At 36.8% G+C, this 27,664-nt stretch overlaps 1 protein-coding gene across 7 annotated transcripts in view; it reads right to left on the bottom strand.

Moving 5' to 3' along the window:
• Window positions 1–27,664, bottom strand: part of LOC117212384 (dual 3',5'-cyclic-AMP and -GMP phosphodiesterase 11-like) — a 146,538-nt gene that overhangs the window by 79,686 nt on the left and 39,188 nt on the right. The gene's annotated exons all lie outside the window — the stretch shown is intronic.

The raw sequence follows: 27,664 nt of genomic DNA, 5'->3' as shown, positions 1-27,664 counted from the left end.
CATTGGCTGATGTATCCGTTTCCGTGACAGTAGGAGACTTCCAAAAGTTTCATTGCGTCGAATAGAGTAGAATATTATACATCGAAGCTCGAAGGATGACCCAATTAAATCTTATCGCATGTAACTTTCTTTTACAGAGTTTAGTCAAGAGTAAGGAATATATAGTAGAGATGATTATTAATGATAAAATGGAAATTGCGATAGAGACGTTGTTGATCTGTTTCTCCAACGTACTTGGTTGAAGTTAGTCGAATCACAAATTTTATTTTCGCTTCTTCTTATTAAAAATTCTAAAAGAATAAATAACGTAAAGTAATGTAAGTGAATGTTAACGTAGTTTTTATCAAAATCGAAAAAAGTATCTTTTTAAACAGTTAACCGCGGAATTTAGTTTTAGAAATCTCTCACGGGGTTAAGTCGTGCAGTGCGTAAATAAATAGAAGCGACGACGAGTATACGCGTTAAACTCACTGAAATAAAGTTTTTGTTTGACGTGCATACTCGTGAAACGCAGTCACGAGCTAATCCATAATGCATTACTCTAATCGTATCATCTTTTAATTTTTTTCTAAATGTCTGTCATTTATTATCTGAAGCTTATTATTCTATCCTTTCGTTTAATTGTATCTATTTGCACAAAGAAAATTTGCATTTTAAAACGTTTATGACGAATTTTAATATGATACAAGCAAAATATTAGATCGTAATGTATTTGATATCTGTCTGGGCAATTATTCACCTAATTTGTACGAAGAATGATATATATAGTATATCGTTTATTGCTTTACGTAAAATTGTAGGTGTGTTGATTTATGTTCCTCGATCCCTTGCCATCTTTTAATTTGAAATAATATTGAAGGTTCTTCGCTATTTTCTTTGCAACGCTACACCAAATACATACGAAATTCAAATTAATTAAATAAAACGCAACGATACAGCAGTATTTTTCGAAAATAATGTTGAAAACATGATATCTTGCTGGCAGAGGTCTTCCAGTTCCAATGACACAGTTAGATACTTCGGCTAATACATTTACTTTTAACTTAGTTTTTAAAAGTCATAAGCATATTTATTTTAATTGAGAAAGAAAAGGCGGGTATTCTATGTGTTAGAGTCTAACATTCGTATATTTCAATAGTATTTTCTAGAGAACAACATGACTCTATCTGTTTATGTTACATATCCTACAAAGCTTTCAATTACATCATCATTTAGCTTTTCCACAAAACTAATTAGAAAATTAAGCGATTAAAAAACAAACCTCGATGAATGAAATCAAGCAAAGAAAATCAAAGATCCAATCAGCAAATATTTGATGAACGTGAGAAATAAAATTATTAAACATTGGTATTAACTTCTTGTTACATTTACCTATAAATGAACGTACTCCGATGAAATTGCACATTATTTGTTCATGTAAATTTTGCTCGTTTTTTATAACTTTGATTATAACATATCAGTGGTATCAAGATAATGAGAACACAAAGAGCGCGCAGGACTGTGACTCGCTGTAATTTATCGTTGACATCTTTCATTGTCGGTCCTGTTTCATAAAATAAAAAGAGCGTGCGACACACGCTCAAAAGTTGAAAAACACGAAATAATCCAATTTCATATTTCGCAATTTTGTCTGCTTTTCCTCGGTAAATAAAGGCTTTAAAATAATTCGTATAATATTTAAGTCTTCATCCAGCGTTGATTGGATTAACTTTTCCTATTGTTTATTATTATTGGATTATTGCTATAAAAGCTTTCGCGTATTGCATCATCCATCGTAATAAATCTGACGCGCAGGAATCGCTGAAACTTTTAATAATTTCAGATTGAGAATCTAAAGAGATTTCTACGTGATATCGTTACCAATCTATCGCGTAAACATGGTAAAGATGGAAAAATAATATGACAGGAAAGTTTTAATTGAAACATCTTGGCCTTATCCTCTGCAATTGTTGTAGTCAGTGAGAAGCTACTATCTCAAGCAAAATTGTTCAAGATTCTGTATATATGTACATATTGAAGAACTTATTCCGATTCTGCAGCAATCCTCGATGTCGTTTATATATGCAGAAAATCACTGTAATCAGTGACGAATTTAACCCTTTGGGTGCCTAATGATAATAACCATTTAGGGGCCCCTAAGCTAAACCAAATTTTGAGGAAGCTTATCCTGGCTAAATCGATGTTTGTTAAACCGATAAGTAATCGACATGTACGTTTAAAGATCGTTTGGCTGATCTGTCAGAACATGATATTCACTTGGACAGAGAATATTGATTTCATGTGAAGTAATTAAGATGCACTGGCCAGTTCAAAACTGCTTTCAAAACACCCATGGTTAGTCTCGTTGGAGGATTCAATCGTTTTTCACGTACTCTAGGAAACGCAAGAATCCTCCAAAACACTGTTCAGAATGGACCCATCGATCGCTCGATGGGCGTCTCGAATATTCGAATGACTATAACGTGCTGATTCGACAAACATCGTTTTAGCCAAACTAAAATTTTCATCTCCGGTCTTTTCTTGCCAACAAATATATTTTAAGTAATTCTGACAATCTATTAATCTGCTTAACAAGCACTTTTGGATACCGTAGAGTACCGGAGCCCGACACTTACAGCGTCATTAACGTCAAGATAAATCCGCCCCTGACTCTAGCACATGGAAAACACGTAACTAATACCAATGCTTCTTGCGACGATGATACTCTGATATCTTCTTGCTCGCTTCTAAACGATCCTTCGTTTTGCTACAGGTGGTAAGGTGGACTCCACTGATTCAGAAGCTACATGTGAGTTTATATCGTTAAGTTACTCGAAGGGGGTGTGGAGAAACGCATACTTCTCCAAATCAAACCCGATACAACGAAATCAATTGCTGCATTGAATACTCCGTGCTCCACGCCTATTTTAGATAATGAATTAATTGCTCAGTTTGTTGAGCACAGTGAACCCTCGTATAACGCGGCGGATATGCCCCGTATTATGGGAAACGGAGTTACAGGAATCGCACGTATTATACACGCACACAGAATTCGACCGAATAACACGTAAAAGCTGGCACGACGTGATTTCTCGCGGGAAAATAAGGAAGAGACATGGAATAAAATTTGTTTCGTTCAACATGTTACGCAACATGTTATTCGGCTCCACCTTGTTTAATTAATATTCAATATTTAAGTTTATTACTAATTTATTAATTTATCATGGTCGGATAAAATTTAAATTTTCTTAGTCCTGCCCAGTCGGGAACTAGTCGCGTTCGAGTACATTCGATCGATTTTCCAACTCGATTTTCTCCAAATCTAAGTCGTGAATGGACAAATTTTATTTCATATTTTTTTCGCGTCATACCAGCTTCTACGTATTTTTCGATCGGATCCTGTGTACGGACTGCGAGTGTGAATTATGCAATTCAAATGTGTTCTAAAGGGTTTCCAATGTAATCCTTGTTTAATTTAGACTAATGAATATATACAGGGGGGTTGGTAACTGGTGGTACAAGCGGAAAGGGGGTGATTCTACGCGAAAAAAGAAGTTGAAAATATAGAATAAAAACTTTTTTAATCTTTTTTTTTAATTTTTCCACCGAGACAACGATCTACAGTGAGATCCGCAATAACGTACCGCACGCGTACCGGCGAAAATTCAAAGTCGATTTTCTCGAAAAGAAAGCCTCAAACGAAAAATTTTTATTCTATATTTTCAACTTCTTTTTTCGCGTAGAATCACCCCCTTTCCGCTTGTACCACCAGTTACCAATCACTCTGTATATAATAATAGACGTACAATCATCTCGAGGTAGACGTTTACACGACGTACCTTTCGATAAAATCTGAAGATTGGTGAATTCAGTGGAAACGCGTCACTCGACGCTCCGCGATGATGCATCGTAACGCGTCCCACTGTTAGAATACCACGAGTTTGCTTCGAGTACGAAAAATTCAAAGCTGTTTGATAATAGCTGTATATAATGCAATAACTACGACAAGGTGATTGATGAAAGAAAACTTATTTCAATAAGCGTTCGAAACGATGACTAACCACTTCAATACGTTTCTATGAACGATTAACGTGTGACTCTCTATCTGTCTTTGTAACTTGCTGACTAATATTCTGTTTGTTACACTCTACAGAAAGAAGTCTAGGCGTGTAAAACCGATCCAACGTTGAAGGAACTTTTCTCTTATCGAGTATCATTTTCATCGCTTGTAAAAATGCATTTTTCTTCTTTGATCACTCTACCGTAGTTGTTTCATCATTCGTAGCTGTTACCGAACATTTCTAAATTTTTCCTACTCAAAGTTACACGAATGTCATATTACAAGCTACTGCATTGGCCTTAACCTCAGCTGTGGTGGTAAAAGTATACAGTCCTATCTAAAGAAACACGAACGACATGGAAATCTTGGAAACTATGACTCTGAGAATAATTTCACGATTACCACCATGGATTTGCGCCTCGAAATTAAATAACGTTTCCCTCTGACGTCTTTTCTTATCCTATAATATGTGAAATATCTAAGGTGGTCAAATTAAGCGAGACACCCTGTACGTAGAAAATTAACGTACGAATATCTGAATTATCTAGAACTTCGACATTTATAGGTCACAGGACTGGATGACACGAAAATCATCTTGGAAAACGACTGCAAATAGTAATTTCAAAATAATGTGTTCTTTATAACTGATGACTCTTCGTTATAAGACTATCACTTGCTTGTTTCAATACCGTGTGCTATACAGTGGAAATTGTGAACCGAGGGAACGTTATTAAAAATTCTACAAAGTTAAAAATAATACAAAATCTTGCAGTATCTGGCGATATGGTTACTGGATTTAAGCGTAATTAATAATTAATAATAAACGAATAGAGTATAAACATACGTTTGCTTTTAGGTTATATGGCAAGTTATATATGGATTTTATAGCATAAGTGACCCTTTTCGTCTGTTCCATAGACTCTGGTAGCCTTTAAAGGGCATGTTAGGGTCGTTCTCCCTTCATCGCCTGTATAAGGTAAAACAGTTTGAAACATTTCAAAGGAACACTTAATCAAAAGGAGTCGTTTACATACTATATAGCGTGTGTTTAAAAAGCCAGCAGTTCTTTTTTTTTGTCAAAATCATCCTCTCATTTAGAAAAAATTAAAGTCTAAGATCGCGTGACTTAGAATTCACTTCAGAAACTCCTCATATCATTACACGTGTTGTAAAATCGCTATTTTGATATTTCAACGATTGCACATAAAAGATACAGTACATTATAAAAGCGCAAAGAACATGGTTGTGTATTAAGCAGCAAAAGATTGCGTTTAGAAGAAGAAGGGACAGGCAAATTCCCGAAACGCACGTCGAATTATAAAAATCGTTTACCGATGATTCTTATAATAGCGGACGAAAGCCAACCAGTTAGCTGAGGCAGAAAAATATTTGAACAGAAACGTACGTGTGCCCACTGTTAGAAGATCGAATTCTTCCGTGTCGAATTTCCTAAGTAACATTTAACCCCTTCGCATCGGAGGATGAAATATCTTGCTACGCAATGTCGTTCGTGATATACGCTTTGCACGAGATATCTTGCAACGCAATGTCGTTCATGTGATGCTTTGTACGAGATATCTCGCGATGCAATATCATTTGTGTGACTCTTCGGACGAGATATCTCGCACGTCTTTTTATTAAAACTTCAGATATCGCATCCAATGATTCGTGTAAAAGTCAATCCGTAAGACGTTGAGTTTGTAAACGTTGAAAAACGGGGCTCGAGATATTTCGTTCAAAGCATCACATGAACGATATTGCGTCGCGAGATGTATATTTCGTACAAAACATCGTACGAAGGACATTGTGTGGCAAAATATCTCGTCCGAAGCGTATCATAGACAGACATTGCGTGGCGAGATATTTCGTTCTCCAATGCGAGGGGGTCAAATGAACACTTTTACCTTTAGAAGCATATACAGCGTGGACTAAAAATCAGTCGCCGCGATTTTTCAAACACTTTGGAGAAAAAAATGTTTCGAACGATAGTTAATCAGCTTTCGATCGACTACAAATTACGATGTTAAGAATTTCGAAAAAAACCTTACTTTAACATATTTCTATATTTTTAGATGGAACACTACGTTCTCTTTTATGTACCGTTCGATCAGTTTTTGATTCTTTATAAAAAAAATATTGCGGTACTTGGATCGACGAATTATTGAAAAATATTTTAACTTCAACGTTGTAAAACTTATGATATGAAAGACGAAGAGAAAACATAAAGAGCGAAAAGTACTATCCTATCTTTCCTCGTCTTAAACAAGATACGTTATTTTGTCCGACTATTGCAAGTACCAGAAAAATGGTGTAGATTGATGTTCCACGACCACCCTGTATGTTTTACTACCAATCTAAATTTTAATCAATTTACATCTGATGATAGAGTTAGAGCATGAAACAAATCGGATGGTAAATACTGGAAATACCCAACGGAGCATCGAGTTTGTGTCATAGTACTGAAAATTTCGTGTTTACCAATGGAAAGATAAATAAACGCGGCTATTCAAACACAGATAGCGTAGAATCGTAAGAAATAAAATGCAGGAAAAATGTAATCTACAAGCAATTTCATCTTTTACATTGATAATAACAGCAAATATACATTATGCTCTATGTACCAAAGAGCGATAATGCGAAACATTATCGCCGTCGCAATCGTTGGACATCAACGTAATCGACAGAACATGAAACGCTTCGCAGCGAAATCATTAAACCATCTACGATACTACAAATAAATAGAAATTTAAAAAACGTGTTATAAACAGGATGAAAGAACACGTTGAAGCAATTTTTCGAAAATTTAATCGAGTCTATCTGTCATGATAAAACTTGTCGCAGTTCTACAAGCTACATCTTTCTGCAACTTATAATTACATTTTGTTTCGTATTGTTGCGCGATTTGCTGCACGACATGATTTTTGTACGCTATTTATCTACAGACTTTTACACCGTACTGTCATACCGCAAACTAATCAACAATACGATCTATATGCTTTTATATACAACGATACGAGCTCATACGGGGATCGACTCTCTTTTTAACACGCTGACGCCGGCGTGCACCGCCGGTGGGTCACACGTGCCTGTCCCGTGGGGCAGCGTGCATTGTCGATGGGTCACGCGAGTTTGTTCCGTGGGCAGCGTGCATTCAGCCGTTGACGAAACGATCGCCCGATCGAACAATCGATCTATCTCGTTTGCAGAGGTATCTTCTCTGATACGACTAAAGTCCTCAACCTCATACTGTCGCAACGATATACGATAATTTATAGCAACTGACAAGTTCTGTATTCGTTCAGAAAGTAACTGGAAATACCCGTCTACGTACGGCAAGCACGTAAAAAGATGGAATGTACTCATAGAAGGTTAATTAGTTTCATTTATATGTCGACTAAAATCATAGGAAATTTTCTGTTTAAATTGTTTAAATAATGAATATCGTCGTTGCATCGTACGTTTGAAACGATGACGCGATTTGAAAATCCCGCCGATGACGAAACGTGGTCTGTCGCACTTCTACGCTTCTTGAATGCTGAAAAAGCTCTTCCAAAAGGAATTTATAGTTGAATTACAGCAATTTATTGTAATAAAATTATGGATGATTCAATACCGTTTAGTTTAATACTGTCTCTCATTACGCAGAAGCTTACGAAACAGCTTCGTTACAAATGATTGATGGCATCGATCGATTCACACGATAATTTTTTTGCCAAATTTAAAGAGTTTTTGGACTGGACACAACGCTTCGCGAGAAACTATTGTTATGTAAACTCACAGTGGAAAAGTGCATCGTAAAGGTAGGCATACAGAAACTTGTGTAACGTTACGATAAGTGCTGAAACGGGAGTGGTGATTGTATGGGTAAATAGCTAAGTATGTTTACTAAAGTTACAAAGGAAGGAAGCTCTTTAAAATACATTTACGTTATTGTTATTTCAAAAGAGATATGATTTTCCGAATGGTCGTCGCAGATATGTTGCTTTTAACTTCTGTAAATAGATTTTACTTTGCAATTGCTAAAAAATTGCATTTCAGCATATTTATCTATAAATTACCATGAATTTAGTTACACATTAAGAATGATTTATATTCGCAGAAGTTTTCGCTAATAAATCGAGAAAATACATATTTCATAGATAATATTTCTTATGCGGCATAATTTTCCTTACATCGCATATATCATCCGTCACAAAAAAAATTGACTTATCTTTTGGATATTGAAATTTCATGTATATGCATACTTGTTTTTGACTTATTGGACTTGATAATTTAGCCTGCATTCGCGATTATTTATTTCTTAATATGACTAGCAAGATTACACTGTAGTACAACGTTGCTCGAGCAAAGAGATATACCAACTCATTCAAAACAAATCGAATGAAATTGAATAGATTATGTAGCAAAGTTGAGTAACTCTAAATTTAAAAACGATTCCCCTATACAGAGTACCTTTGAACATCATAATTTGTAGATGTAATCATAAAATATTCATTGAACACTTTTTCACTGCCTCGTACTCAATGACAAATATAATCGTTAATATTCGAGAATATAATTCGTATCGAGATGAATTCGCAGACTATAACCATCAATCATGCGGTAAAGGAAAGACAGTTCCCTTCATTATTTCATTAGTAAGTTACGAACTGTAAAAGTCAAACCAGTTTCGCAAGTAAACGTGAATTACATCTACTCGTATCGAAGGCCATACAAGGATGACTTTATTAAACAAAGATTTTTAATATTTCCATTTTATATTCATTTTATATTTAAAATATTTTAATATGCAGTATTTAAATATATTAAGAAAGGACTTCCTCTGTGTTCTCGAAAGAAATCACTTAAGTTAAGAAATTACAGTCTAACTTTACCCAACATGTAATACGATTTAACTTTGCCTAACAATAATTTTCAATATTTCGTTGAAAATTGATCTTTCAACGTCGCTTATACGAAACAATCGCAGTTGTTCGAGAATAGCTTCCAATAACGTTGTGCCAAAACAGTTCGGCATTCGAGGTATAAGCGTTTCCAGAGCAATCGGATGAAATGGTCAAATATCTGAAATAACGAAGCAAGAGTTCGTCGTTTGGAAGAAAAACGCATAACGATCGTCCACTTGCTCTCCATTTATTAACGAGTTGACCAGGATTAATTTGGCGGGCAATCTTTGCGAGAAAATAGGGTAGCGGTGCGGTTAACTTGACATTTACGGCAGCCAGGAGGATAAGTCCGTGAGCTTTATTCGAATATTGAAGTATTACGTTTTAAACGCTTTACATTTTAAATGCATCGCACAACGTAGAAAATGAAATTTTCGAGATTTTTAGGCGAAAGGATTTCGTTTTACATTCTCGCGCGTGGAATAACTTCCTGTCGATTTTTTACTCTTCCTCTCGATTGTTTATTCTTCCTTTCCTTTTCGACAACGTCATTAACGACGTGTAATGCTGGTTATTGATAGTTAAATGGAATAGTGGAAGTGTTTATTGCTTTGGATAAATTTGAGGAGGTCCTCAACAGCCTTCGTATTGCGAAAGGATTCCTCCAATGGTTTGAGAAGTTTGGTCTGATTGCAGCGAGATTGTTATTCTTGTTCAATTGGAAGCTTGTTCAGGTGGTATTATTCTCGTTCAATTGGAAATAAAGCAAAGATACATATAATTGACAAGTTTCCAAACTTTCTCTAAAAAATGAAACCACAAATACAAGTTCGTTATTCTTGATTTTCATTCTATTTTGAGCCATAGAATCTCCCTCGCTGCAATTGTATTTATTAATAACGAATTTATTGCTTAATTTTAAAATTTATGTCATCATTTCGGGAAACACCTTGCTCTGTTCTTGTCGTGTTTGTATAATAGTATCGTCACTTACTGGTAAAATAATATATTGTTTCTCGTTTTCTTTTAATTCTAAACATAATTATTGTTGATAAAGTCGACGGGACAGTGTATTCTTTCCACATTTTACTGAAACTAGGAAAATAATCTCTTTCACTCCTGATAACAATACTGTAATACGCGTACGTGGAAAAAATAATATTAACAGCTTGACAAAGCAGGTTTTAAGTTTGAAAAGCAGTTATATCTATAACTTCGAAAAGTTCGGAATCCAAGATTTATCGAGTCAAAATGCCGAAAATACAAAGGAATATCAACGACTACAACTTGGAATATTTCGGTATCTGAAATTTCTTTAATCCTTTAGAAAATGAAGATTATACTTTATCTTTAAGAACAGAATATATTTCTCCGTATAATCAAAGATACTTTGTAAATATACGGTTATCAAGGAGTACATATTCATAACGAATTTTCAAAACACGTTAAAAAATGATGATCTAAGATTTGGTACCTTACAAATTTAAAAGGGGTAAATAAATTTTTTTCGAAGTAAAAAATCCTGTATTTGCCAGTAACTAAAATTCTTTTTGTTTTAAATAACATGTTAAGTATACGTAGAAAAATCGATTTGGAAGTACATTAATTATAGAAATTTACGAAAAAATTATTCTATTACGACAAAGGATTATCGTTAATATCAGCGAAAATCTGTACGCCAACACAAAACTTTATTGACTCTTTCACAATAGACATTCGATATGCATACACCTTTCTTTCATTCGAATGAAATATTCACACGCGTGTATCATATGTGAACCGACGTATCTATATTTTCAAATATTCTTGCCTTGATCCATATTGTCTAATATACATACATACATGCATGCATGCATACATGCAATTTCCATTCACCGTTGCAATTCAAGGATATTGTTGTGCACATAAATTATGTATGTACTACTAAATTAAAGTAGCGGTCATTAAGTATGCTTGCAAGAAGATACTATTGATTATAGAATATAGAGTGACCTAAGGCTAGAGCCTGATACATCATGCAAGCTGTTAATTTATATATCAGGAAGTATTCCAAATAAATATCAAATGAGGGGAACGTAATTTTGCATTAATCGAACCAGCGATTGCGATTCTCCGTATAAAAAAGTATTGATCCGTTTACATTAAAAAAAGCCACTGGTATTCACGTCTTAATTAGGAAGTCTCATTAGTTACTTGGACTTATGTTCTTACATGGTACGAGACTGAAGTTAATGGATCGAACTTATCTGTCACTTGACGCGTCACTAGAATGACGTAAACTTACAGATAATCGTCTGTGAAATAATTTGTAACGAAATTTATTAATAGGAAAATAGCCGAGTAAACGGAATAGTAAATTATTTAGAAACAAAGAAATAACGCGAAAGACAACGTTTGATATTTTATCACCATGGATGTACATTCTTTGAATCGTTTCACAAAAATTCATCTGTAGGACAAAATTGTCATAATCATGAATGAGATGGCATTTAAATATGGTAGTTAAATTCGATTCACTGCCCTACAATAAGGGAGTACACGTAAGTAATTAAAATCCATGGGGTAAATATTTTAAATAATATATTATAGTAATTAACCACCGATGTGTCGATGTATTTTATCAGCAGATTTGAAAGTTCTCGAATTACCAGGTATCAACCTGTGATTTCAATTTTCTGTTACAGATAAAAATTATAATTAGTTACGATTAAAGTATATTAACGAAATGAATTAATTTGTAACATTGAACTTAGTTCTACTTGTTTTTAATAAATTAGTATAATCCATAATTTATAATTTGCTTTGAATAAAATTCCAGCCAGCGTTACCAGCTGATTCATTCGACAATATAGTAGGAACGATTAAACGTATGTCATAAGCATAAAAATTCGTCATATGCATAAAATTATGACACAACGTTATTACATAAAATTATCGCGCAATTTATACCCATTTGCAAATCATACGGTTTTAAGTGTTGAAAGATACGCCGTTGGTTAATAAATATAAATCAAGTTACAGATCCTGTTATTTCATCAATGTATATTAATTTATTGAACCGATGATATAATAAAAGGTTGCGTCATTTAACGAAATCTAAATTATTGCATAATGATAGTTCACGATTAGCGATAGGATCACGTTATAAAGAGAGATATGCAACATAACCATCGGCGTCATTCCATACGTTTAATCAGCTTAATGTATTGCTACTTTGGTTTTCCCACTAATCATTAATATGAATAGTATAACACGCTTTCTAACTTTGCAACTAGAAACGATGAGAAGATCCGGTAATGATGAACAATCGATATTACTGAGCTCCTAAATGTGAATTTTCATAACCATCTTCCCTGCATCATGCAAATGTATACATTGTTTTATAGATACATACACATTATATATACTTAAGAGTATTCGGAGTTTTACTTATCTTTGATAAAATGTACTTTTATTACATTTTCTTATATACGATATTTTAATTATTGTTTCATTGTCATGATACGATAAAATTGTAAGTAAGTTACGAATATGCAACGAGGTATCGAAATCTGTAACAGTGAAATAAATTGCGATAATTTTTCAACAAGATTTATAACGAATCGTTCCAAAGTTATTTATATTCAAGCTGTTTATATAATTTTTAAGCGGAGCAGAGCAGATTGTATTGTAATCAATTTAAGCAATAATTATTATATTTGAAGTTTGAAAATTATTATATTTTAATATAACTAGGTAACAATGGGTAAATAAATAAGCCAAATAGTTAAATTTTATTATTTATTGACTCCATAGAAAAATGATAAGCATACTCCTAACACTCATTTACATTTCATACAGATCGATACGAATGATGTTATTTAATTTCATATTTGTTACAACATCGTTCAGCTACACTTTAAGCATTAAATAATTCGAAAAGAATAAAAACAATGAAATAAGAATTACAACGAACAAATTATTATACGTAGAATAAGGCAATCGAACGAATATTCTTACACATAAAGCTTTCGTTAAAACCTACAACTAAGATACATAACACTCTGATTTTGCGTAGCTAACGTAAATATAACTGACGAATCCCAAACAATTTTTAGGTCATCAAGAATATCAAATAATTTCATTACAATTTTTGTAAAGTACCATTAGCAAAAGGTAAATCTTAATGTCATTAATGGGACTACAAAAACAAAGCAAAAGATAAAAATTATTTGCACGAATTAAAGGGAAACGATATAATATATAACATAATACAAAATAAAATTAAAATACGATATAATAATTAAGCTGTAAGCTGTAGAGTTCGCTATTCTCCTGATTTAAGTCGTTTTGACAGAAGTTCGCGATTAACTGGACAGGAATCTTCTAGAAATCTGTCTATCTGTGTGAATCCGATTTATGGAATTACGAGACACACGCGAGATGGAATAACAACGAATATATAAAAAAAAATAAAAAAAGTCAATAACAAGTGCAGGCGAACAAATATTTAATTTTATTATTATATACACACGATGTAACTATCATTTACGAGATATCCATTGTAACATCGAACAAACGGGCCCTTTATAACGCAACGTTCCAAACGAGATAATAATTCTTAAAAGCTTTAACGATCTCGTAATAATTTATCAGATTTATCTCGTTCTTCCGTGTCAGGAAGTATACGCGTATTAGCCGGCTATTCGTTGTTAATTCATAAACTTTATATAGCAATAAGCTGTAACAGTCTGCAGAGTATAAATTGGAGCAGATAAAATGCCGCCGTGAAAAATTCTAATAAAAAAGTTTGAGAAAAAGTCGAGCAAGCTGACAAGCAATTTCACAAGCAAGATGACGCGATACTCGACTGCTCCGCGGGATAAAAAAAAAGCTTACGACGGTTGAACGTACGTTCAGCTATTACTACTGAAATCATTGGATTTTCCAAGGAATAACAAACTGTTTCCTCGGTCATGGTTTTCGCTAGAACCCGGGAACGTTTTCACGACTAACTCGCTTTTTTCTGGAGAATAATGGGCAGGAGAAGAACGTCCCGACGATGCACGTTGCGACCGCGTGTCTACGCTGTCTACGTATCAACCGCCATCTGAAGAATTCAAAAGGCTTGAGAAGCCGACAATATGGGATAAGCTCTGGCCATTAGCATTGCCACTACCATACTCAACGATCGGCATTGCGACGAGAAACGATTCACTATGAAACGGGACCTTGACACTTGCCTATTCACCAATCTGTTGCTCGTTACTATAACGCTGCTACTTTGACCGTGTCTCCGTTCTGAAACGCAGAAAATCAAGTCGATTCATCGACGCCAGGAAATACTATCATCTTTTTCTTTTTAACGACATTTTGACGTGATGCACGAAAATGCCAATATTTTACGCGCTTACATCGACGAACAATTATTTTCCATTTCAAAGTCCTACGATGCCTGTTAGATGACACATTGGTGGCTCTTTGTATCCCGGTCGTGTCGCACGTTGTAGCACGTTGCGCAGTACCGAAACTCTTACGAAGAAGCGAACTGAAACGTTCAGGAAAAGAAGTCACGGAACAAAGCGCAACGTGCTATTAAAAACACGTTCGACGCCCGAAGAATCATAAATACGTCGATACAGCAATTATGAAATTTCATTTACTTGAATAGAAATCAAGGAAATTGTCGGTTGATTTAAGTGTCGATTTGTTTTAACGTCTGAAAGTCCCATATTACTTTTGCTGAATTGCGTCTGAACCTTTTAACATAAACGCGTCTGTAGAGTCAGATTCTTTCTGTACCTCAAGTCATTCATGCCTCTTCTCGGATTCTACCAGTGCTCCGTATGGTTCAGACTGAGAAGGCACATTCATAAGCATATTCTCTTGAGTTTATGTAAAGTTTATGTGCGTCCGCGGCATCTATGCCACTCATAAGCGAATCGTTAATCTAGCACACAATGAAATACAATATTTTATACGTTCGATCACTACTTTTCTTTTTAAACTTTCTATCTGGTATCTTAGTAAGATACGTATTTACAGCATGAAGAAGCATTGGTTAGTAGCAGAATTGGATATTATTGTATTCGGATGAGATATAGGAAGCTAGTAGATGCTCTACTATGTTGATTTCATTTTTCCGATTATTTTTCTCCTCGTTGTGCATTCTATTAACATGTTGTACCAGCGATTTTCAACCAGTGCGCCGTGAGAATGTTTAGAACGTGCAATAACTAACAACGGACAATCTCCCTGATTTCTATCCAAATAAATGAAGTTTCATATCAAAAAAGGTAATTATTCTATCAACATGTTTACGGTTGTTCGGGTGTCGAGCGTGTTTTTAATAGCACGTTGTATCAATAGAGCAGTCAAGAGCTAATATAGAAGCACTGACTACTTTCTTTATAGATCGTCAAATAGAAAAATGTCAATAGCCAAACTGCCATTCGTTGTGAATGTTCTGTTTCGAATCAAATATAATATATCGTATTTTGGGGGATAATTCAATACCAGTCGGGAATAAGGTTCTAAAGCGCATTTAGTACATTTCGAGATAAATCAATTTTTAGGTTACACTGTAATCGTAATGTTGTGATCCAATAGAACAGCTAGGAATCGTAATGATACATTTTATTTCAGTATTTATTGCAATAAAGCAAAATAGTTAAGGACGATGATAAAAGATAGCAAACAATAAACGATAAGTTCTTTATGAAAAAGAAATATATTTCAATTCAAAACTTCTTAACTGAAACTTGGATTTTAATTAGCTTTAATTAGATGCGATATAGACCCTTCTTCCGTAGATTTCAAACACCTAATATGCTTCTTGTTTTCAACGTTACATCCCTTTATTACTGCAATGTCTGCAATTTGCGTATACTAAAATGATCTACAGAGCCCATACACTATACTGTACTCTTAACTCAATTTTGATCACAATGTGCTCTAGACTCCTTTTCTCCCCGGATGGTGTTCAATTAGTTTACCGCGCTTGACACGAAAAAGATTGAAAAATGTTGAAAATCGGTATATTATGTGTACGTACATATTATACAGTGAGTGTGTCAGTAATCAGGATACAATCGACGAGAGAAGGGAGCTTCTACACGAGAGAATACGTTGGAAATATAGAATGTATGATTTTGCAATACATGCATGAAATTGGCAAAGTGGAAAACAAAGCCATGAACGAAAATAAAACATTTGATTTCGCATTTTTTATTTATTTTCCCATGTAGAATAATCTCGCTGATTGTCCATTCGTACCCAGTTGGAAATTACTCAGATATAGACAAAATTCGATTTTCTGGGAAATGAAACGTTGTTTGAAAATATTATGTTCTACGCTTGAGATGTTTCACGTAGAATCGTCGAAACTTTTGACAATTCTACTATAATTAGCCGGACAATTTTTACATCTATATAAAGCTCTCTACCAAGAAAATCTCGATAATCCGTGTCACAGACACAACTACAAAGACACAAAGACGTGAAAAATTAAATTTTACGTCTGGTTGGAGGCAATTTAAACGAAATCAATCGAAACAAGAATAGTTACAACATATGTATGTATATCATTGTACATGGGAAATAAAGAGAAAGGAAGTATCGGACGTTAGAAAGTTACACAGTTTACCGCAATTTATCGTAGGAGTTTTGTCCGCCTACGCACCTAAACGGTACATCGAGTCGTGGATGGAATTGTCTAACTTGTGAAGTAATAGATATTTCATTACGTCTCCGTGGAAAAATAAATACCATAAATTTGAACTCGATAATAGTAACATAAATTTTCCAAACGCAATAAATATAAAAGTGTATATAGAATACATATACATACATACGTATACGGTGTACACACCGTATTCTTTCGTACGAACGTCGTTGGACTTGTGATGAAGAAAACTTAATTTTTTTCCAAAGTGTTCTCGGTAAAGGTTTCAATGTATTTCTATTTAAATAACACATCTTCAGCACACATCTTCCTTATCGTTGATTTATTACGAATTTCAAGTAAAGTCCAATAAGGCATAACGAGACTGAAGTATTTCTTAGGAACACAATTTTTCTTTTCATTTTGGATGATCGTCACGGCTGATTCATCCGCAATGAAAGACGAAAGACGGGGTATCGGCACCCAGCTCACTGGTTGAATTCATTTCATTAGTCTGAAATATCCTCCACATTCACTGAAATGTCAAGTAAAACGAGTGAAATAACAATATTAAATACGAAGCAAAAATCTGATATAAGTGTATTCGACACTTATAGAAACTAGTTTGCGCTTTAAACTTTGAATTGATTATCTTATAGCAGCTTAGCCGTAAAGAGTTTAGTTCTAACAAGATAACGTCAGAATATTTCTTGTTAACTCGCAGCGTGAAAGATTAAAGCGTAGAGAGAAAATTATTTAAAGCGAGTGTTTAAGATTTTATGTTAGTGTTAATGAAAAGTGCATTCTTCAGAGGATCTGCCTCTGAGAGTCATAAATATATCCTACAAATTACTATGCAAACATACAATTAATATACGTTGTTGGATGCGTCATAAAATTCATAATATATTGCCAATAATAGAAATTTATAGTACAATACTACAGATGAACGATAGTTGATATAAAAGTCTCTACAAATTCAAACGTACTATTTAGTTATCTTCATTGCATTAAATCGAACAACTTTTAAATGAGGAACTTATTTACATCTTTAATAGTTTGAGAAATAATTTCGAGTATATTGAATTGATCATAGATATTACATATATATATGTCGGAGATGAAGGAACACCGGAGCCTTTGGAATTTTGGATAATCCCGCAACATTGTAACCTAGAGTCTACTATAGCTGTAATTGAACAATTGTAGTTATTCAATCCGATTGTAATTGTTCGAGAGTTGTGATAATGAGCTTGGGCTCGAGGCGACAGTCAGTCGCCGAACGTAGCCGCGGTCACGGGATGAACGCTTTGCCTAACAAAGGTATGGAGTAATTCTATAGCTCTCCTTAAAAGAAATATTCGTGGCGACACGCGACAGTAACGGACATTCCAACGGTTTCTGTCCCGTGGCTCGCCACACGCAGACCCTATTCTTCGAGTAAGATGATTGCCAGATGTCGATGCGTCTCCGCAGTACATGTTCGGCTAGCCCGAGGGCCCGTTATAAATCTTAAGGTTTGGTTAACTAAAGTCCTTCAAACAGACAAACAGTCTTTGTCCCAACTACGGGAAGATAGGGGAGACATATTTTTCAACGAGCGGCGTCTCCCACTAGCAACTTTCCCTCGAGGGCGGCTAGCATCTTTTTCTAACCACCGATATGGAGATTGACCAATTAGCAGCAACGTCAATTTCCCTTACTTTCTGAACGAAGGCTTTTCTCGACGAATCCGATGATCTCGTATCCTTAGACACACCCCATTATAGTTTTCCTCCGTGGCATCATCGGGACGGGAAAGACATTCTCGCTCGCGATCTCATTGATGAAAGGAGTAACTCTTTACGATCAGTGAATCTTACGCGTCCGACTTAGATTTTGTGAGTACGTTCATCTATCATCCCGTCGACCGCGGATTCGTTATTGAACCTAGGATCATTGTCATTAGTTTCTCGAGTACCTAACTACCGCGGTTACTTGTCCGGTTCTATAATAATCGTATTTGCACTAGTCAATGTCTTCTCTATTGCATAACGACAACGTGTAACCCAAACAAAGATTCGTTTCACGCCCCTAACCCTAATTCTAATGTAAACCCGACATATATATATATATATATAAATTTTTTAAAAATCTTTGCAAAATTCCTTACGACGTTAAAATGACAATAACATGTTTTATCTAAAATGTGTGAATATGTGGAACATTTAGTTTCTTTAATTATCCACTTTTCATTGTTATTATAAGTTCCTTAGCTAGAAGAAAGAAGATAAAACATTAAATTCTTTACGTTAATATAATATAAATAATTTGGAAATAAAGCTTTTATAAATATAACTCTAGATTTTGCTTCCGTAGTTCAATTCTCAATAATTTTATTGTTTAATCAGTAAAATTTCAGCTGATGTATTTTCTCATAATGCGGGCTTAATGACTAGTGAATAACTAAGATCGTTTCTTTTAAGAAAAGAAATGTTATTTGTAAGATTAAAATGTATACAATAATAATATAATAATAAGTAACTAAATTGCCCCGTATCCCTTTATATTATTAACTTTCGCTATGTTCGTAATAAATAATTATGGTGGCAATATTAGAGAAACAAAAGTGGTGGATAATAATTCATTACGAGCATACATTGTATTGTAGTTTTTTGCAATGAACGTCGATCTCAATTATCGAAGAGGTGGAAAGGACGACTGTGTCGTCGAGCTTAATGATACGCTGTAAGTTCTGATATTCTAAATAGAATAAACGAAGCGGAACATGTTACGTCACGATGGAGAATACTGTAATATGTCACCGTACATCCGCTAACGCTACAAGTTAGTGGGCGTATTCGTAATGAGAGTACATTTAAACGAATATTCGTGTTTATCAATGTCCAGGAAGCTCGGGCGTTTAATAACTTTTCGATTTTTCAACGATTATGTATTTTTTGTAAAGCTGTAAAACAGCATAAAACATATATATTATGGAGGTATAAATAGTAGAGTAACGTTAAACGCTTGCCTAATACTTTATATTTGGGAATTTAAAAATTTACGTAGTTAGATGTATCAAACGACTTAATACCATAAATAGTTACGTACATAAGTACTTACACGTTGACATCACACAGTGTATGTATATATACTTCATATATATATATATTTATATATATATATTGAAGTACATAATTTGTACATATCGTACATTCATTTGTCGGTTTTGCTTTTAGTAATCAGATTACCTAATGACGTCAGTACAACCATGTCTGAGTCATCAAAGTGTACGTTTCCTATTACGAAACAACATTCCAAAATATTTAACTCCATCGGTATATCCTAATATGTACTTACTAACAATAGTTGAAACAAAAGTTTTCACTATAAACGTTTTTTTCCACTGGAAACCGCATTTCTCATAACATCATGAGTCATGCGTTAAAGTTAATATCACAAGATAAAGTCGTAAATATCCGGGAAATAGAAAAAAAATTACTTGTTAGGAATTGTAACACATTTCTCAATTAAAAAATTTAACGCTCCGACTTGTTTGCCCCAATATTTGTTACATAACCTAATGTGTCGAAATAAATCATTATTATCTGATGCAATGTTAACGAAACTTATGCATGTAATTACCTTTCAATAATATCTGGACATTTCGTTCTTCTCGACAAAAAGTATTTTAATTACAAAATTACGGATAAATTGAATCGTAACAGTTTATTCCTTGTGATTATCACTATGTGTAATAGGATGTCGCGAGATTAATTCGTTACAATTTATATATCTTGGTCAAATTTAAATACTTTTAGCACAAATTGTCCAAAGTTTTTGAATTTCTACTTATGAACGCTAGTACGTATACGTATAATATGATGTATAATACAACATCATTTATTATGGAAACAGATTCACAAACATTATTTTTATACATTTGAAAGAAATAATTTATTATCCAATACAATACATACCAATATGTACATATATGTTTTGTGTATTAGAATGTAGTAATTGTTTATTGCAAATGCAGTCAGAATGCAGTCAGAATGCAGTTCGAATTGCTATATCCACGAAAGCTTCTTGATCGGAGACTGTTCCAACTAATCTGTGATTCCTATTCGACTGTGTAAACTTATCGTCGTTTTCAATGTTTACGTCGAAAAGGATTCAACGCAAACACGATCCAAAGCAACGAAATCCACAATGTAAACTGATTTTTTTATTATAATCAGGTATTAGTCAGGGTATATAATATGTAGTAGTATAATTCTTCATCAAATTCTTTATCGGCACCAATTTTATCTACCCAAATTTATCTCTAAGTTTAGAGTTAGAAGCTACATGTGCCGAATAATTGCACCTGTTTCGAAATTTTGCGGTATGTTTGAATAACTACTTCTGCTCATGAACGAGATATATTCTTCAACCTTCATTATTGATCCGTTACTATCGCACGTTACTTTTACGTAAAATGTTAGTTTCTAGTAGCGAATTGTGAAATCAATTATGTACACCGTGGATTTCTATGTATTTATAGAAAACTTGTAAGTGCAAAATTGCACAGAATACACGTGGCACGAGAAAATATATAGAATATCCAAATTACAGTGCATTTTATTTTAATATTTGACGGATAAGACAATTTTCTACCGAGATCGCAATTTTTTAAATTTTACCTTGCGTTGTATTTAATTATACATGGATAAGAATCAGAAATATGAATCTAATAATATTATTATCGAATAAAAATTGAATTTGTACAGTCTATTAATTACGATAAAAGATACGCGTAATAACAGTACAAACATACGTAAAAAACTGCTAAGGAAAATTCTGGCGTATTTATTAAGACCTGTATCTTTTCAGAATCGTAAAATTGTGTGATATTTGTGCTCTACTTCCTACGCGAAAATGTTAAATATAAAACACCCTCGCCCCTTTCGATGGATTCAACCAGGCGAAACTATCGAATGATCGATTCGATAGCATCTGACACAACCTCACTATACTTCCTTTGAGAAGCGATATTAAAAATTTAGGTACGTGTCGATCCATCGACTCACCGACGATTCCAAAAATATCACTCTAGATGCAGCAGATAACATCCAATATTTATTAAGATCGGAAGAAAAATATTGTTTCGGAACGATTTTCACTTTGACATTAGAGTCGGTACAATAAATGTCCTCGGATAGTCAACAGAAAGTTGTGTGATGTTTGTGATAGATATTTTATCTTTGATAAAAAAAAGATCCAAGGATAGCGACTAAAGAAAAAATAGAACTATCGTTATCGCGTAGTAATGAACATGTTTCTATCGTACGATCAAATTAAAGAGAAATTTTATAAACAACATCCAACGATCCATCGGAACCTACATCGCGTCGTCAGCGATAAGAAACATTTATTGCAAATACTGAAACATTATAAACATGCTGAAAAGGTGGTGAAAGAAAGAAAACGGTCTTGCAGCGTGAAGAACAGACGATGACTGTTTTTTTACGATTTTACGAGCATCCGTGAAATGAAATGAGTTAGTCTAGCAGATCGTTAAATTTGTTTTAATATAAATACCGTCATATTATTTAGATTACAATTATTTGCACAGCATATAATTTCCCTCTTTGTACTAATTTAATTTCTTTAAAAGATATTTCACTATAATCAATTAAAACGATTGAAACCTCGATTCTATGCTTCAATATCCACATTTTATTGTTTTATCGGTTTTAAACCTGTCCTACAGCTAGTAAAAAATGTCAATGTTTTAGCAATTTTCAATATCTACAGTGGCTGCAAAAAGTAAATATTGATATATTATTACGATCATTATAAGATTTATATACTAATTAATTGAGTAGAAGTATATTAAGGTTCGTGCCATTCGATTTGCTACTATGAAAACGAAATACATATAGAAGCAAATAAAAAAAAGCACCTCGCTACAAGATAAAACTACGTGCAGATATTTTCTGTACCCACTGTACATCCATTTCTCCTTGCTGAACCTTATCTCCTCAAAGGATAGTTAATCTTGTTTTACTAGCGATCAGAAGAGTCTTAATTCGAACTACAAACAACTCTTATCCCCAATCATAATCGAATCAGTCGATCGACATTAACCAATCTAACTAACTAACTAATCGTAAGTCTAACTCGTTGAACAAGCTGAATCTTATAATGAACCTTCGGAATTTATACTCCGGGGCTGTCCAAGTCACGTAAATCGGATAATTATTTTCTACTTTGATCTAATTTTCTAAAGTATCGCAAAATTCTCGCTTCTCTAGTAGCTTTGCCCTGTTTTAGTTATTCGACTTTAGAAAGTATCCTTTGAAACTTGAAGACACACGGAGAACCGGAAGAATAGGTTTCTGAATTTTCGAAACTATTCCACAACAATATGATTATACGAACTTACACCTGTCGGAATTTACTAACATTTATATTAGACAACTTGTTTGCCTTCTTGCACAACTGAATTGATATTATTCGCCTAACTTTATTAGATACGATTTGTTAGCATTAGCTATAATACATTACTATAAGTGGAGCTCCTAACATGATAACTTGAGATGACTCATAAATCATTTGCTTTATGAAGAGATACTTCAAGCAGAAGTTGCACGGTTTTTAGGACGTACGATACCATAATCGATTTGTTATTACTTTGCTTTTTCATCGGGATGTGACAATCACCTTCAGACCTTCAAATAGAATGTGTTACGCCGCGCGACTCTCTGCCTGGCCCAGGTCACACACCGCGGGCCAGACGGACACCAGATGTCCGCTCTTCCGTACGGCGTACCCTCAATAGCCTTAAGCACCGTCCATAAATCATAGATTTACGAGAAAAGGTCCTTTAAACAAAACAAACAACTGGTCCCGAGGAGTTTCTAAACACTATTGTCTACCACGGCAGGACAAGGGAAAGTTGTTTTTTTGTCACGCACGCGGCAACTTTCCCCCCATTAATAACCTTCTCTCGAGGGCAGTTAAGACCCTTCGTTTGAGCAATTAAAAACGAAGGCTAATCCCTCGCTCTCCTAAATAACATCGGCACGAACAAATCCGATGGTCCCGTGCGCTAGACTGATCCTTAGCCTTCCTCCGAGACAGCATCGTCTCCCAAGACCACTGATTTCACATCCTTCGAACGGTCAACATCCTTCGAGCGGGTATACACACCCGCAGATCAGTCACTCACTCATCTCGTACATACGCACCAGTGTAACTATCCTCGTTATAAGTTGTGGAATAAACGGTGACCTAACTTACTACTGTGCACTTCAATCAACCACCTCTATTAGCCTAAACGCAATAGGGGATCGATCATCTCGCGGCGTCGATTGAACAATCGTAACAGGAATTTACGACTCCTGTTGATGCGCTTCTACACGATCGTGTCTCCCCGCGAGTGAAAGAACATTTTGGTCCTTCGAGCCGGATACGTGTCAGTGAAAGAGTGCACCCCAGTTACCACGCAACATCAAGGTAAGCTCGCTCAAATTGTCGAAATCCCTCATGGCTCCCCCTCAGGAAGAACGCGTCCGGCAATTGCTGCGGAAACGCGAAGGATTCAGACAAGAATTAGAAGCGTTTCGCACATTGCTCAACAATCACGAGGAAGGGACACCCGTGCATGCTATTCAGCGTAATTTGCAAGACTTAGAGGGAGAGTTTGCATCGTTCAAAAAGAGCCAATGCGAATTAGACGACAGAGACGAGGGTCAAACACTGAAGGACCGGGTTGACCTACAACAGAAGTTCTACACCATCGCCGGACAGGCGTCCGCCATCCTTGAGGAGGCAAACAAGCAAGCAGAGCCAACCTCCACAAATCTTGCAACAAAGCCATCGGACATGTCATGGCCGGAACCCGTCGATTTGCCTAGAATTCAGCTACCCACCTTTTCTGGAGCCTACGAAGATTGGCCGGGGTTCGCGGATCAATTTCGCTCCACGGTCCACGATAACCCCCGCATAGACGACTGCAAGCGACTGATGTATCTCCGTTCTTGCCTAAAGCATGGGGCAGCTCTAGCGATCGCGTCATTAAGCAATGCGGCAGCTAACTACGCATTCGCCTGGGAAATATTAGAACGACGGTATAACAGACCAGCCAAAATTGTCGAGAGACACTTGCAGGAGATATTTGACGCAGCCTCCTCATCACGGATAGCACATCGCGATTTGCAGTCCTACACGACCAAGTTGGAAGCTCATTACAAAGCCTTGGCCGCCATCGGACAACCAACCGCAGATGCCCTGCTTTTGCACCTATGTACCGCCAACCTTGATCGGGAAACCGATTCAATATGGAAGGAAAAGATCAGGTCCACACCATTCCCCACGTTCCCGGACTTCTTGCAATTCTTGAACGATCGCTGTCAGGTCATAGAACCTGCAAGAACGACACGCCCACCACGAGGGCAGGCATTTGTCACGTCACGATCACCGCCACTCTGTCCAATCTGCCATGGACCACACAAAATCTGGCGCTGCAACACCTTTAGGACGAAGACGATCGACGAACGGATTCTAGCCGCCGAGGAAATCTCAGCGTGTACGAATTGCCTGCTACCAGGACACAAATTGCAACACTGCACCTCTGGCTCTTGCCGCATATGTGATCAACGCCATCACACGCTCCTACATCGATCAGACGCGCCAATGAGCAATCAGACGCCTCCCACCACGCCCCCACGCACAAGGAAAGCTCCGTCATACCATCCAAACAACCCATCAACCGGCCCCGATCTGCGCCTGCAAAAAGCGCGATTCGGGTGGGTCATCGGGGGGAGCCCACCTTCCCCAGGACCTGCCAGGGTCTTCCATGCCTCCACAACGGAACTAGAGACGGACCTCACCCGCTTTTGGGAACTAGACGAGGGACCTCAGATAAAACACTTATCGGAGGCGGATCGACGATGTGAGGAGCATTTTCAAAATCACGTCCCACGCACCAGCGATGGGCGATACATCGTCGCACTCCCCTTTAACGACAAAATCTCGTCACTCGGATCATCCATGGCAATGGCGATGAAACGACTCGCCTCTCTCCAGCAGCAAGTCAGACGAAATCAACAGTTCGAAACAGCGTATCGGGCGGTCATTCAGGAGTATCTGGACTTGGGCCACATGACCAAGGTTGCATCACGCCACGAACCGGAGAACGAGCTAATTCCAATCAAAAATCGTCTGGAAACATATGAGACGGAGCTCCGCGCCATCCAAAACGAGATTGTAAGCATAGATGAGGAAGAGATCGAGCGCGGCCTCGAGATAGCCGACGAGTACGAGAAATCAGAACTCCGAGTAATCACTCAACTGAGCAACCTACGACTAACTACGACGTCACAATCGACAAACGACGGATCAGCTGCTGGTCGCGAGTCTGCTTCGCTTAAATTACCGGAGAATCATTTTCCTGGACATAATGCGAAGACGCCACCTTCGCCATTGCCACGAGGGCCTACGGATACGGGAAGTAACAAGGACTTAAACAAAACACGCAACGCTATTCAAACTCCGCGGACGGAGAAGATCGCATCGACTCGAACGCCGACCTCGCCGCGAGTCACGCGCAATTCATTGCACAATACTAGCAGCGTGTCACCTAAACGCGACTTGACAACAATCACGCTAGCATCGTCGCTACATGAACAATCTGATTCAACGCTGCCAAACGCCTTAAATCAGAAAACGCTTCCCATGCGGACCTCATCGCGTGACACTCACAACGTGTCATCCACCCGAGACCCAACGACAACCTCGCTCACATCATCAGCATCGCAACAATCTGATTCCACGCCATCAGACGCCTTGAATCAGACAGCCGCTCAAGAGTCTCTGGATCAACAGACGGAGGAAAGCTTACCAGCCGACACGCCGTCTCCTACTACATTATCGCCGAAATGGAGCACACCGACGAATGGGCTGAAACAAAACACCATACTCGTCGATGTCAGTGCAGCCTACAAGGTGGACCACTTGCTCCCAACGCAACAACCCTTAGGCCTGGCCATCCATTTTCCCTGGCAGCTACGGCACCTACGGACGGCAACGACTCATACGGAGCCGAGCCTCTTGGACCGAGATGCAAAATCTTCCCACTCCAGATCCAAACCTAACCAAACGGAAGGTATGATGTCTCTAATTCTGTCTTTCGCAGAAAACTGGACCACGCCGGTCCAACCATCAATCATCATCAAGAAGGCGCGATACGAATGGGTCAGCGGGGGGAGCCCTGTCCCCCAATCCACCGAAGACCTCCTTCACGTCTTCATTGTGCAACCACACACGCATTTCACGTGCCTTTGTGGAATCGGCGAGCTGTACAACGACACCTCCTGGGACGAGGTGTCTCACGATACTTCATGGGCCGAGCTGTTTCACGACACGTCCTGGTTCGCGAACCGCAATAGAAAATCGCCAGGCAATGCAGATGACCACGGCGATCCAGAACGCAAGGAAGACAACATATCCTCTACGCACCGGACTTTCGACCGTATCTTCGAAGTCACCCTGGCGACAACGGCCTCATCCAGACTACCACAAGTCATACGGCAACGAGCATCTTGGAACGACGTGCCACGCAGCGCGTCCTACCAACGAGCCAACCCGATCACGCAGAATAAGGACAATCAGCAATCAACAAGGAGTCGGGCGGCTGCTCCAATTAACTCCACCTTTAATGAAATTTTGATCGGTACCCTCTCAACGGGGGGAGGATGTTACGCCGCGCGACTCTCTGCCTGGCCCAGGTCACACACCGCGGGCCAGACGGACACCAGATGTCCGCTCTTCCGTACGGCGTACCCTCAATAGCCTTAAGCACCGTCCATAAATCATAGATTTACGAGAAAAGGTCCTTTAAACAAAACAAACAACTGGTCCCGAGGAGTTTCTAAACACTATTGTCTACCACGGCAGGACAAGGGAAAGTTGTTTTTTTGTCACGCACGCGGCAACTTTCCCCCCATTAATAACCTTCTCTCGAGGGCAGTTAAGACCCTTCGTTTGAGCAATTAAAAACGAAGGCTAATCCCTCGCTCTCCTAAATAACATCGGCACGAACAAATCCGATGGTCCCGTGCGCTAGAC

Source organism: Bombus bifarius, unplaced genomic scaffold (genome assembly GCF_011952205.1).
Source record: "Bombus bifarius isolate JDL3187 unplaced genomic scaffold, Bbif_JDL3187 scf7180000008289, whole genome shotgun sequence".
NCBI classification, from domain to species: Eukaryota; Metazoa; Arthropoda; class Insecta; order Hymenoptera; family Apidae; genus Bombus; species Bombus bifarius.
The sequence above is the reverse complement of the archived record's forward strand: the minus strand, read 5'-3'. Positions and strand labels throughout refer to the sequence as shown.